The sequence below is a fragment of the Equus przewalskii genome, chromosome 2 (genome assembly GCF_037783145.1).
Source record: "Equus przewalskii isolate Varuska chromosome 2, EquPr2, whole genome shotgun sequence".
In the NCBI taxonomy this organism is placed as follows: domain Eukaryota; kingdom Metazoa; phylum Chordata; class Mammalia; order Perissodactyla; family Equidae; genus Equus; species Equus przewalskii.
Window position 1 is genome coordinate 113,360,264 of NC_091832.1, and position 14,248 is coordinate 113,374,511.

Consider the following 14,248-nt stretch of genomic DNA (forward strand, 5'->3'; position numbering starts at 1 on the left):
TTTTTAAAGTCCTTATGTCTTAGGAATACAAACTGAAGCTTCTATGGGTAAAATTACACGATATCTAGGATTTATTTTAAAATACTCCAGAGAAAAAGGGGGAGGTATAGACGAAACCAGAATAGCAAATGTATTTCTTATTATGAAAATTTTTCAACATACACAACAGCAAAGAAATAATATAATGAATCTGCATTCATCCAACTTCAATATTTTGCCAGTCTTGGGTCAAGCTATTCCTCCCACACATCATGTTTTCTTGTATATTTTAAAACAAATCTCAAACATCAGACAACATATCATTTACTCATAAATATATCAGCATGCATCTCTAATTGATAATAAAAAATTATTTAACATACCCACTAGGCACCGACCACACCTAAGTTAATGATACATTACATATTATACATTAACACAAGTTAATGATAATTCATTAATATCATCTTATACACAGTAAGATTGGCAAAATACTGGTATGCATGTTGAAGCTGGATAATAGATACCCGGGACTTCATTATACATTCTAATTTTGTTTTCATAATAAAACATTTGTTTAAAGAAAAAGGTAACTTTGTACATACTGATATGGAGCAACACCCAAGACATATTAAGTGAAAAACGGCACAGAATAGTGTATGAAGCATGCTCCAATTTGTGTTTTACAAGATAGATATAGATACACGTATATATAGTCACGGGATATAACCAGAAAATACACATGGAACCAAAAACAGCAGTTGTCTCTGAGGAGGGGAACTCAAGCCCCAGGGAAGAAGGAAGACTTATTTATCCTTTTGTACCTTTTGAAATGGGGACAGTATATTATATATTCAAAAACATAAATCATTCATAAATTAAAAGGAAAAAACAAAATCTACAGCCACCTGGGTACATGATGTATCATCAAAACTAATCATTAACTGTGATGATCAGTCACGGCTTACACTAATCTAACTTGGTGTCCTCCCAGATTTATCTAGGAAAATTGCCCTGATACCTCTAAACTCAGAAATCCCCACCATGTGTCCAATCCAATATTCCAGTGTTCTGGGTTTTGGAGCTACTATGCTCTATAAGATTGCCTCTTTAGCTTGCTGTCATCTCCCCCTACCTAGCATCACCTATTTTGCTTATTCTGATTCACACATTTTCTATTTCGGTATTCCAAGACTTTCTTCAGTAGAGCCAACCCTCTCCGTTAACTTCTTTGATGGTTCAAAGTGAATGCAAGACCACCTTTCAATCAGCCCCATGTCCACATGAGACCCGCCTTACAATCCAGCTGCTACAGATCACTTTCTGTCCTTCCAACCGACATGTCCCAGCTAAGTATTGACTAACTAACATATGCTGGGCCGGCTACTTTTAAGGGGATTTGCCTTTTTTAAAAATTAAACTTTAAATAATTTAAACAGATTCGTATCTAATCACAAGTATATAGTTTTCTCTTTATAGCAATAATTTAGATTTAACTGAGGCAGCATACCGGGATCTTACAAAGCACCAACACATTTCATTTTCTTTTTCTTTTTTTGTTTTTTCTTTTTCTTGGTGAGGAAGTTTGGCCCTGAGCTAATATCTGTTGCCAATCTTCCTCTTTCTGTTTGAGGAAAATTGTCACTGAGCTAAAATCCGTGCCAATCTTCCTCTGTTTTGTATGTGGGATGCTGCCACAGCATGGCTTGATGAGTGGTGTGTATGTCTGTGCCCTGGATCCAAACCGCAAACCCTGGGCTGCCAAAATGGAGTGGGCAAACTTAAGCACTATGCCACCAGGCCAGCCCCAATACATCTCCTTTTTAAATATTTTTTCTAAATTTCTTCTTTTCAACCCCAAATGGAAAATGAAGCAAGAGCATATAACAAATAGGAAACTATAGAATGTTATTCCCTGTGTGAAATTTTAGAGCAACAATTATTTTTAGTAACATCTCAGCCAAATGTTCTTACAGGTCTTAGTTTATTCTGAAATTGAATACTGTACAATATCAGAATGAGGAGTTTAAAATTCTGCAATATTATTCTAAAAGTAACTTTATAACTAGAAAGAATATGATTTTATCTATTTCAACAAAGTTTTAGTAAGCATAAAATGCACAATATGGAGAAGCAACAGCCTTTCCTGACAAAACAATACTTATGTGACTGTGAAAGGATGCAAAATCTACTTTTCAACTCAGCTTCATTCTTCAGTAGGCATGGTTTAATATTGCCTTTATATAAAACCCAGTGATATTAAGCAATGAGGAAAAGCTACGAATTGCAAAGTGGATGTTCCAACACCAAGATGAGAAAAAGATCTAATCAAGTAAAACTTTCTGGAGCATATTTTTTCATTAGCACTTGAAAACCACATTTAAGGGTGTACTTTTAAGTGCCACAAACAAGAGCCCCAACAATGGGTGTTCTGAATGGCTAGCATGAAAGGATTTTTGACATTTCTTTGCCAAAAATCAAGGCACAAGCAGTTCAGTTTGGATTAGATTTTGTTTTCTGGTTTTTGTTCTGTTTTTCCACAGTGTATTCTGTTAAAATGTCAAAGAAATCCAACTTTGAAGTTTCAACCACTAAGCTTACACCTTGAAAGAGCTGGGCCTCACGGTGGATGGCAATTTTGCAAACAAGCAACCTCCTGTAGCAGCCACTGTGCCCAGTTCTGGGAAGACAAAGGTGAAACTCAGCCCTTCTCTCAAGGAGCTTAAAGAACTCTAAGCTAAGTGGACAAATGCCTACTCAGGTTAGGGGACATGAACTGATGCGCAAAAGGAGGAAAATGTCACAAATATGATGTTGGGCTTTTTCAGACTTCCAGTATTAGCGTTCTGCGAAATATTTTAACAGCGCATTGTTACACTTTAGGAAGCCCTCCAACGTTGAACAGCAAGTTAAATTGACTATAAAGCTACCATGTTTTGGATAAAGTTGAAAGAACTATGCTTTTAAAAACAAGGTCCTGTGATACAAAATTTTGTTAAATGATGGTATTTTCATCAGGAGCTTGCTATGCGGACTGCCTTCTAGATCCTTAAAGTAGAACCAACAAGCAGGTAAGTAGCACACGTGAGCATTTCCCATATCTTTTAACCATATCACACCACAATTTATTAACTTAATGGTATCCAAAATAAAGGCATTCTCTCCTCCCCTCACCAAATCTGTGTGTTGTATGTAAATAAAAGGTCTTTGTCACAACCTTTATGTCTGTGTACACAACTCTAAAGAAATCTATAGTTGAAACAATAAGCATAATTACAAGAGATAGAGGTTTAGACTTAGAAAGACCTCGTTGGAATCTCAGCTGACAAGTCACATGCTTTGGTACAAGTTCACCTTACCACCTGTGAAATGTCCATAGATAAACGCAGTGTTGGTAAAGGGCCCAGCATACGGGAAGTGCTCAGCATCTGGAGTTGTTATTGTTGTTATTATCATTACTACTTACAACACTTCCCCGAAAACCAGTTTAATCTGATGCAAAAGGCACAAACCAAATGGGGTAAGATCAAGGAATAAGAGACTAACAATGTCAGCGAAATCCGACACTGTTTGTTTTCAACTGAGGACACTGGAGAGTCTTTTTCTAAATCAATATACACAGAACTACTTTTCTACCAAATCTTCTCAAAGACTGTGTTGTCGTGATATTTTCAAGCGTGGCGTTGTACATCTTCATGACTTCTTTTCCACGCTCAAGACAAAGGACCAAGATGTGCTGAAGACCCACATCAAACCCAAAGCCCAAAAGACAATAAATAAACACAGTTTTCACAAGGAAGCTCTCCGTCTAAACAGCTTAGACAGTTGGGCGTAAATTAGGTTTAAGAGATTGTTCTAAAAAATCAGCATTAATCAAAACAGACTGGAGTGTAGAAGCTTAAATTTATGGTCAGAAAAATCAATCTATAACTTCCATTGACCCCAAGCAGTAATCTCAGATTTCACATTGAAGCTGGCAAAGTTACTAGCACAGTAAACAGTAGCATCTGGCTCTCATGTGGGATGGCGTATACAATGGACTGCTCCATAACTTCAGTCTATTCTAGACATTTAGATGGATGGGCTAAGAGCCCAGTGTGTTATAATAACCCTGATAAGCTTTTGGCTCTGGCTGTGAACACATTAGCATTAACTTAAATCTGTTGCTTTGTTTACAACAAGAGATATTTGCTTGTGCTTTCTGCCTAAATGGAACCAGTTAAAGGCACCCAGGACCTTAAGGAGTGAAATTTACACCGAGGACAGCAGCTTTTCACCGTATCAAGCGTCTAGAGAACCACCTTCTTTGCATTTCCTCTTAGTTACATCTTTTTAAAATAAGTGTTATCTTTATTTGGAGTCTCTGTTTCTCCACATTAGGAACATCAATGCCTAATTTCCCTTTTCTGTTTTGTTTTTTCCCCCTCCACAACCTGAAGCTTAAAATAAGAAATCAGCTAGAGGGTTCCTTGAAGATGTCACCATTTAGAAATGTCACACATGCAGCCATTTGTTTCCGAGCTGGAGAGCACAGGCTCTTTAGAACAGTGTTCCAATTATTCTTGTTGAAACTACTCAAAGCTACCAGAACTAATTTCTCCCAATATATCACTATAGTTTAACGTCTAGAATGAAAAGATGCCCTCACTGGACCAGTAGAAACTGGTTGTTTCACATTAAGGATATAATCAGAGGGCTTCTGTATTGTAGTCAAGGCTTCCAAAAAATGTAATTAAACAACACCCAATCTAATTATGTGTTTATTGCTTTTACAAATAGCATCAACATGATGAATTACATGTGACATTTATTCATATTTACACTGATTTCAAGCAAATATGTGAATGTCACCCTGACCAAAATTAGACTGAATAATTAACAGATGGGCATTCTAATACCATTATGGAACAGCATTATATTGCGTTATCTTTTAAATCTCGTTACATTCATAAGTAGACATTTTAATGTTCTGTATATTCTATAAATCAATCAACAAGTATTTTTTTGAAAATCTCTTTTGGGTCTAGCAATAATCTAAAGAGAGTAAGTTAAGCTGAAACTTTTAAATTAAGTATCTCTTAAATGGTTTTAAATATGTCACCATGAATAGGGCCTGTGTAAAAAAAGAGCATTAATATGACTCAGAAAACTACCTAAATGGGAAGAAACTTCTAAATGTTCTTGTGGTATTTGATTTTCCATAACTCAACAATGATCCTGATATTAATTAGAGTGGGCCACATCCCCAGTAAGGCAAGACTGGAAAATTAGTGATCACCTATCTGAGATCTCATCGCAAGAGCCACAAAAATATATACATGCTACTCCCCTGAGAACATGGAACTTAATTTTCTTTTTTTTTCTTTTAGGAAGATTAGTCCTGAGCTAACATCTGCTGCCAATCCTCCTCTTTTTGCTGAGGAAGGCAGGCCCTGAGCTAACATCCGTGCCCATCTTCCTCTGCTTTATATGTGGGACGCCTGCCACAGCATGGCTTCTCAAGCAGTGCCATGTCCACACCCAGGATCTGAACCCATGAACTCCAGCCCGCCGAAGTGGAACGTGTGCCCTTAACTGCTACGCCACTGGGCTAGCCCCTAATTTTCTTTTTAAGGACTTTCCAGTCTATTGCAACATATTCTTAGGAAAGTGAAATTGCAGTGATTTTACTAGTAATAACACAGCTAAACAGAATAAAAAATAACCTGAAATTGAAAAACACCGAATTTTGTAGGAAAATACTCTCTCCTTAAGTTTCGTGATTGCAGAAGGTGCACTGAGCTGGAAGGCAGGAGATCTGGGTTGTGGTCCTGACTCTGTCACTCATCACATGTACAACTCTGGCTAGTTTTCCCCTCTGTAAAATAAGGGGATGAACCGTCAGTCCTTAAGGTCTGTTCCAGCTCCAAGTCCCTCACTGCATTTGCCTTTCCTGAAAAGTAGAAATCTGGAGTATCGATGGCCCCTCTGCATTAATCATAGCCTGCTGAAAGTGATGGTTAAGACAAGAAGGAAGCACAAAGACATTAAACAGAGCTTGTGTGCATGAGATGGGGAAATGAGTAATTTCCTTCCATTTCTTTTCATAGTACTGTATTAATTTCCAAAGAAATGAAATTCTAAAATTCTCATAAATGGACATCTCTACCCTAAAAAGCAGGCGGTGTGTGCTTACAGAGAGAGAAGGGCTCCTCGGTTTTATGACCAAGCAAGGGCATCATTTCATCCGGCTTTCCTTCAGAGAGATACAGTGCTTGGCATGTGGCCAAAAAGGGGGGTGTGGTCCAGGGGCTGATCGGAGAAGGCAGAGAGAGAGGGCTGGGTCAGTAAGAGTACCTCTGAAATCATTCCTCACACTCTGCTCACCTGCTTTCCCCCAGCAAGTACCAGCTGCACATCCTGTGCCCTTTGTCAGCTTCTCCGAAATGGCCAACAAAATTCTAAGCCAGAAAAGGGACTGTTGGCAGCATAAATCTAGCTTCACTCAAGAACATGGAAGGAGGACAAGGCGGGGTGGGGCAGGACGGAGGGAATCTCCATTTCATTTGGCTCGCACTCTATTTCACAGGGCTCAGAGGATGAATTAGAACCCTCTCTGCACTTACAGCTCGTGCAGTTCAGTGGAATAAAATGGCAAGTTGAATAATCCACGTTCACAACAAAATGGGTGGGGCAAGCTCTTGTCTGTTGTCTGAGGTTCTGGGACTTAAATCATCTATTGCAAAACGCTGTAAAAGAGAATAGACCTCACCTAAGCATACTTCCTTTGCTCCCATCCCACCGTCTTTCCCACCCAAAAGTTTCTGGAATGCTTAAAGGGTTCTGGAATCAGTCTTTGGCCCCAAAGCCTACAGTTTGTGCAGAGACTCACAGAAAAGGCTAGAATTATGCCTTAAAAAAACAAAACAAAATAAAAGAATATTTTTCCAATGCTCAAAGACATAGCCTAATTATTTAATATTTGCTTATTGTCTTTCAAGCAGACATCCTACACCTTGGCCTCAAATGTTCATAGAAAAGTGCCAAGGCAAATAAACAGTCTGTTCTCCTAAATTTCCCTTTACGGCCCCTTCCGACCACACACGCTTATTTTCAGTCTCTAAATAAACTTAGCGCTATACTCCTAGAAGGAAGAGTAAGGTGTTATTGGATTTACTCCCTTGCTCTCCAAAAAGGCCACACCTAAACATCGCAGAGGCGAGGCTCTCTGCAGCTGCCTGGGTGCGGGAATGCGACGCTTGTTACCAGCAAAAACCAAAAACGTGCTTGGAAACCTGTACCTCCCGCACTTCTCCCCATTCTGTAATTGGGCTTCGGAAGCAGGAAAGACAATTTGCTGGCTGGGCACAGGGAGAGAGAACTCCATCATGCTTTCACTCCCGGCACCTGTTCTGCCAGCTGACACCACCTAACATAAATTAGACCATTAAGAAAAGGCAATATATTAACGGCACTACAATTTGCCAGAAACTACCCCAATCTCCATGCTCCTCACGGCTGGTTTAGCCTGCTTTCTCTCCCACCACCTATTCACCCCAAGCAGAAAAGGGGTGGCAACCACGAAAAATTTCTCCGGCACAGACACAGCCAGTATCTTAACACAAGCAGGGATTCCGACCGAGGGCCACCACCCTCTTTCCCGTGTCCCTGCTTACCATGCAGAGAACACCAGGTCCTCTCAGGGGTCTGGGAATCTGAAATCAACCCACTTTAACCATATCTAACAAATCTGCCCTAAATTACAAAAATAGAAAACGCAAATCAGAAAAACACATCACATGGAGTACAAACCAAAATAGGGGCTGGGGGACATTTGCACATCAGTGCTGCCTATGACCTCCAGGATGGCATGTAAAAGAGACCTGCCCAGCCCAGATCTGGGAGAGTGTTTGACAAAGGGCTTCCAGGAATCCCCATCAACACCAAGGCTTCCTCCCCGCTTCCAAAATGCTCTGAATAAGACCTTCTTTAAGCACTTACTGGGAGCAGCAGCTTCTCTCTGCAATGTGCCTGTGAGTCACGCAGCAGGAGGGGCCCGGGAGCGGGGCAGATCCGAGAGCCCCCAGCTTCCCTGCAGGCTGAGGTCTATGAGACAGCAGCCCAGGAGCCGACTTTCCCATTCCAGCCTCAGACTGTAATCCATGTGCTTTCGGCGGGCCAGTCCCAGCTGCCCACAGAGCACCACATGATCCGCTCTGACATCACATCAGCCAGACATGACAGCCCATCCGCAGCCTCTTTCACACTCACAGTTGCATCATTTGGGTGCCCTGGGCTTGCATTTAAGCCGGTGGTACCGAGGAAGGAACTGTTGTTTTCTCACAAAAAAGAAATTTTTTTTTTGCCTGATTCCCTCTGTTTCTAGCAGAAGGAAAAAATAAGCAAGAAAAGCACTTGGATCTGTAAGCAGCCAGAATTCATCAGATATATGGGAAGTAACTGGAGTTCCACGCCTGGTCTGGGAAGGTGAAGAATGAACTACTGTCAAGATGCCAATACCCTGGGAGTGATTTCATCCGCCAATCACTGCCCCCGCCTTGTGTAGATTATCCTTATATAGGTGTGTGTGTGTATATATATATATCTATATATATATATATATATAGACAGACAGACATTTAAGTCATAAAATATTGGTGGGTTAAAAAAATAGATTGGTGGGTTTTGTATGGATTTTATTTAAACTAGTTACCACTGATTTTAGTTTTCAGATGTTCTCAGGGAGTAACCACTAGACTCGGTGCCATGCACAATAATTGCACTGCGAGGGGATTCACATACAGTCCAGCAGAAATAGACTTACAGACCTAGACAGACAGACAGGTGAGTAGGCAGAAAGTCGGGACCATCTATTCATGCTTGCGCTCATTCATTCAGTAGCCGTTTATTGAGCACCTAGGAGGTTCCTAGCACAAAGCGGGGGATATTAGAATTGGGGCAGGGAGATATTTGAGCAGTGTGCATAGTTTCAAGTAAGATTTCTTTTTATTGGCACATGGTTTCTAATTTTATTTCTGTGATGTCAAAAAAGTAATAGCTTTATCAAAGCTCCTTATACATAATATGTTCTGTATCTAATACTGAATCTGAAGGCTGATAGTAAAACATGTTTTATCTTAATTTCATTATGATATATAGTAATAAATGTAACCTTTAAGGAAATAACAGCCAAAATTACTGAGCTTTTATGAAGCAAAATCATAGCAAAATCAAGTTAGGCAGCAAGGACCTCCCTAGCCGAGAGGAGAATTCGCTTTCTTTGTCTATTTTAACTGCATTACTTCTGGGATTTTGGTTTATCAACTGTATTTCAGATGTTTATGTAGAAACAGGATCTTCCTGACCAGCTTATAAACCCACTGAATGTCATGCACCTTGGTATTATTTACAGTTATTTGAACATAATAGGTGTTCAATAGGTAATGAGAATAAATGAAGTGACTCAAACAGTTTTATTCTTTACATGGCTTATTCCCAATAGAGATCAAATGGAAATTAGTTGCCCCATGGAATCTCATATTGAGTTCCACAGTCACAGGCAACCTGGTCATCTAGTCAGGGGAAAATATCACAAGCTTGATACATAACAGAGATGACTTTAATATTATATATAGAATGACAAATAGATTATTAGATTAATAATTATATAGACTAATAGATTATTATTAGATTAAATTATTTCCATAACAAAGAGGCTACTAGATACTATTTAAATGCATAAGGACATAGTACAATCCCGTTTAAATGCAAAGAACAAAGACAGCCAGGGGTTTTCATTATTTTGTGATTATTCTGTGGGAAAGAGCATATTAATAAAGTAAAATACAAGAAAATGAAAATGATACATTTTTCTACTCGGGAAGTGTCTTTTTGTTTGGAGTTTCTTGGCGCTTTGCTCATTTTTAACTTTATAAACATAATTAACTTTGAACATTTTAAAATAACACTTCCCAGAAATGTGACTCTACCAACACCCCACTTAGTGATCTTCTGCCACGATCGCTTACTATACAGGCTAAGTAAAGTGGGAAATTTGGTCTCATAGACAAAATGCTGCTTCCAAAATCTATACAGCTAATCAAAGTTTAATATTCAAAGACAGCTACTGCTAAAACGCTAGTTCCAAGTACCACCATGCTGTGTCTCCTGGACAACAGCAACTGCTTCCACTCTGTCCTCTACACGGCAAACAGAATGTTCTTCTGAATCAGACAGAATCACGCTTTTACTTAAAACCCTTCACTGGTTTCCCTTCTCCTTTAATTCCATACCATGGCCTCTAAACCCCTTCAATAATAGTGCACAGATGTTTCTCAAATGGTTTTCCTCTCTAGCAAGAAACATATTGAACATTACTTTCCCTGGCTGAGTTATTGTTCTTTAAGCAATTAATACTTATTTTCTGTAATTGATTTATTTCCTTAGGATAGATGATCAGAAATGGAATTATTGAGTCAAAGGATGTGGTCTGCTTCCTAAGTAATAGTGTTGAAGCTAAATATATAGTCTTCCATCCTAAAACTACAACTCCCAACCTCCCTTGCAGCTAGGGGTGGCCTCGTCAGCAGAATTCTACCTCTCTTGCTTAAAAGCAAATTGCTTGTCCTAGACTTCTTTCCCCTTCATGCAAGCTGGAACACAGACTTGTCTGTGACCTGCCTTCAACCACACAACTTTAACACTTAGGAAATGGCAGAACAAGAGAATGGAAGGAAATTGGGCCCCTACATGACCACAGAAAGCAGAGCTGCCCTTCCAACCTGGCCCACTCTCCCTGGTTGTATGAAAGAAAAACAAACTTAGGCTCTATCCTAACTAGCACAAGTGGTTGCAACGTTTTCATATCACAACTGAATTCACATTGCCCAATTACTTAGCAGAAAGCCAAAAATCAAGTGACGTTTCCACCAACGTAGACAAGATTACAGTTTTACTGCATTCTTGTCAACACTGAAGCTTATTACTTTTAAAGAAAATCTACTAATTTGATAAATGAAAAAATAGTATATATTCTCTTTATTATTAGGAAGTTGAACATGATTCAGTATCTATTATTCATTGGTATTCCATCTTTTGAGAATTGCCAGTTCATGTTGTTTTCTATTTTTATTGGATTTTTAATGTTTTTCTTGTCCACTCTGCTGAGCTTCATAGTTTCTCTTTCAATTCTGCTTTGGGAAACATGTAAAACTGTTTTATTGTCATCAAATACGTAATTTTTCTATTGTAATTCGTTCCACTGAAACCTTTCCGAATGCCCACGTTTTGAACCGGAAATAGCATTCCCCACTAAAAGGAATCAGGGCTCTTTGGGGAAAAGGCTGATTTCATATCTGAGGCAGAGAATGTATAAGGGGAGCTTAAGACATCGTCTGATGCCAGAAAGCAAGGAAACCATTGAAGAGCATTGGCATCATGTCCAAGGACGTAGGAATCATGTTGGGGAGACTCCCAAAGGCCAACTTCGTGAAAGCATCTGTTCTGGTTACTGCGGCTGTGCAAAAAGCCAGGCCAAACTTAGCTAAAACAACATTTATTCTTCTTCAAATCCTGTCTGGGCAGGGCTCTGTGGGTCAGCTGGCGTGCACTCCACTCAGCATCACGTGAGCGCCTCAAAAGCTGGAGCCTGAAATGCTCCGAGGGCTCACTCACTCATTCACACGTCTGCTGCCTGGACTTGAACAGCTAAAGTGTGGAACAATCAGGACCCCTTAGTCATCCTCCTGTATCTCTGTGTTGTCTTTCCATGTGCTCACTCCAAAGTGGTGGCTTCCGGGTGACTGGATTTCACTAAAAGCACCAGTCCCGAGAGACTGCTGGGCAGAAGAAATGGAGAAGAGTCAATATCACATTCTAAGAAGAACATGTGGGACCAAATATATCTGTGTAGCTTTCCTTGCTAATACAATCTGTCACAGCATCATGAGGAATATGATAACTGACTGATGCACTTGAATATATAAAATCCTAATGAGGGGCCAGCCCAGTGGCATAGTCGTTAATCTTGGCTCTCCACTTCAGCGGCTTGAGTTTGTGGGTTCAGATCCTGGGTGCCGACATACACACCATTCATCAAACCAAGCTGTGGCAGCATCTCACACACAAAACAGAGGAAGATTGGCACAGATGTTAGCTCAGGGCCAATCTTCCTCAACAAAAAAAACTAATGATACTCAACATAGAAAGAAAAAAACACATTTGCCACATATTAAGATGATGGTTATACCAATTCTTTATTCAAATATTGGTAAAGAGAGAAGTTTAAGTATTAACTCTTTCTTTACCACGTGGAACTCTATTTCAGAATAACAATTAGCTCCAGTTGATGAGGGGAAGCTCTTCTTGACAGAAGAATCCTAATTACTGAATGCAGAAGGACTGACAGAATTGGAAAAATCATCATTTTGCACCTGTAATGGAATAACTGGTTCAGGCAAGAATCAGCTATGGGTGCTAAAAGCATTGAGTATAAAGTTGACAAGGACTGGATAATAATCTGCTGCCAAGCTACCAATGCAGAATATTTACTTGTCTCAAGGGGAAAAATCATAACTCTGCAATGGAGAGATGTGGCAATTTTCACATTAACCATTAATCTAGCGACGGAGTTTAGCATCATAAAAAGTAAAAGAATGAGGTATTACGCAACTCCTGATATGATACAATATAATGATCACAGCATCAGCCATGAAATATTCTTGACAAGAGTGTTTTACCTGACTTTAATCACCACTGAGATCAAAATCTCCAGTTTACAGAAATTACAGTGGAGAGTAAACTAAAAGTTACATAAAACAGGAAGAAAACAATGATATACCCAGAAGGTTCAATTCTACCAGGAATTGACCCAGTCTCTTCAACAAGAAAATATAATGAAAAAAGGGAGAGCGGGACTTTTCTGGACCACAGAGCATGAAGGGCCATAACAGCCAAATGGTAAGGGCCATGTAGGTCATTGACTGGATCCTGGCATGAGCAAATTAGCTCAACACAAAACACTCTTGGGGAACAACTGAGGAAACCTGAATGTGTACTGGGTATTAAAAGACACCAGGGAATTATTTTTAATATTGTAGATGGGATAATAATATTATTGTGCTTAGTTAGGAAAATATTCTTATTTTAGAGATGCATACTAAAGAATGCGAGGGTAAAACAACATGTCTGAAATTTACTTCCAAATTCTTTAAAAAGAAAACAAATATGGAAAAATGTTAGCAATTAGTAAACCTACTTAAGGAATACATGGGGATTTGTCGTACTATTCACTCCATGTATTTTCATGTTTGAAATGTTTTATACAAATCATAATAAAATAGAAAAATTCTTCCCAAGTCCAGGAGTTTTCTAAATATTCACTTCTAATTTTTCTAATTTTTATGGCTTGATTTTTTTTAACCAATTTAAGAATTTAAAAGTCATCTGTAAGGGTTGTTTTTTTTGAGTATTTTGTCTATCTTCAATTACCAAACCAATTGTCCTAGAAAATTTTTTTTAAATGTAGCTTTTATTTTTATTGATTTATTTTTTTGTGTGAGGAAGATTGGCCTTGAGCTAACATCTGTTTGCCAATCTTCCTCTTTTTGCTTGAGGAAGATTGTCCCTGAGTTAATATCTGTAGCAGTCTTCCTCTACTTTATTTGGGATGCCACCACAGCATGGCTTGATAAGCAGTGCTAGGTCCATGCCTGGGATCCAAACCTGTGAACCCAGGGCCGCCAAAGCAGAGTGTGCAAACTTAACCACTACGCCACCAGGCTAGCCCCTGTCCTAGAAAATTTCTTAAATAATCCCTCAGTTGTTATACCTCTTTTGTCTTCTATTAAATTATCGATATATTAGAACCTATTTCTGAGATAACTATTCCATTGATTTGTCTATACTAGTGTTATTTTAATTTAATCATTATAGCTTTATGTAATAATGAAACAACTTTCTCTTTTCAATTTTTAAAGCCATTATTGCCCATTTGGCTTTCCAAGTAAATTCTGAAATTTGCCCCCAAACTCTAAAAGAATCTCACTTTTTTCTTTATATTTTCTATTGGGTTTTGAATAAAATTGAACTGGGTAGCATTATCATTTCTACAATACTGACAATACTTAATCTCACTCAAATTTTAAGAGCTCTAGTTTTAATTTTTCCTCATATTGAGTCACAATGTGCTTTCTTCAACTTCCCCAACCCACTATTTTAGTTCTCCTCCCTGGAGTGATATAAAATTCATGTGCTCCTTCTTCCAAATTACTGAAGAGAGCAATTAAGCTCC

General features: G+C 38.9%; 1 protein-coding gene across 16 annotated transcripts in view; it reads right to left on the reverse strand.

Annotated features, from left to right (window-relative positions):
- The window catches only part of ANK2 (ankyrin 2), a 619,163-nt gene that overhangs the window by 519,917 nt on the left and 84,998 nt on the right, over nucleotides 1-14,248 (reverse strand). For 10 of the 16 annotated variants that reach the window (XM_070609334.1, XM_070609333.1, XM_070609328.1 and 7 more), the window contains exon 1: nucleotides 7,960-8,155. The exons of 1 other annotated variant lie outside the window; for it this stretch is intronic. The gene's annotated coding sequence lies outside the window, so the exon portion shown is untranslated. Of the gene's footprint in view, nucleotides 1-7,959; nucleotides 8,301-14,248 lie in introns of those variants that run through there. 5 more of the 16 variants (XM_070609330.1, XM_070609316.1, XM_070609320.1 and 2 more) reach the window with 4 other exon arrangements.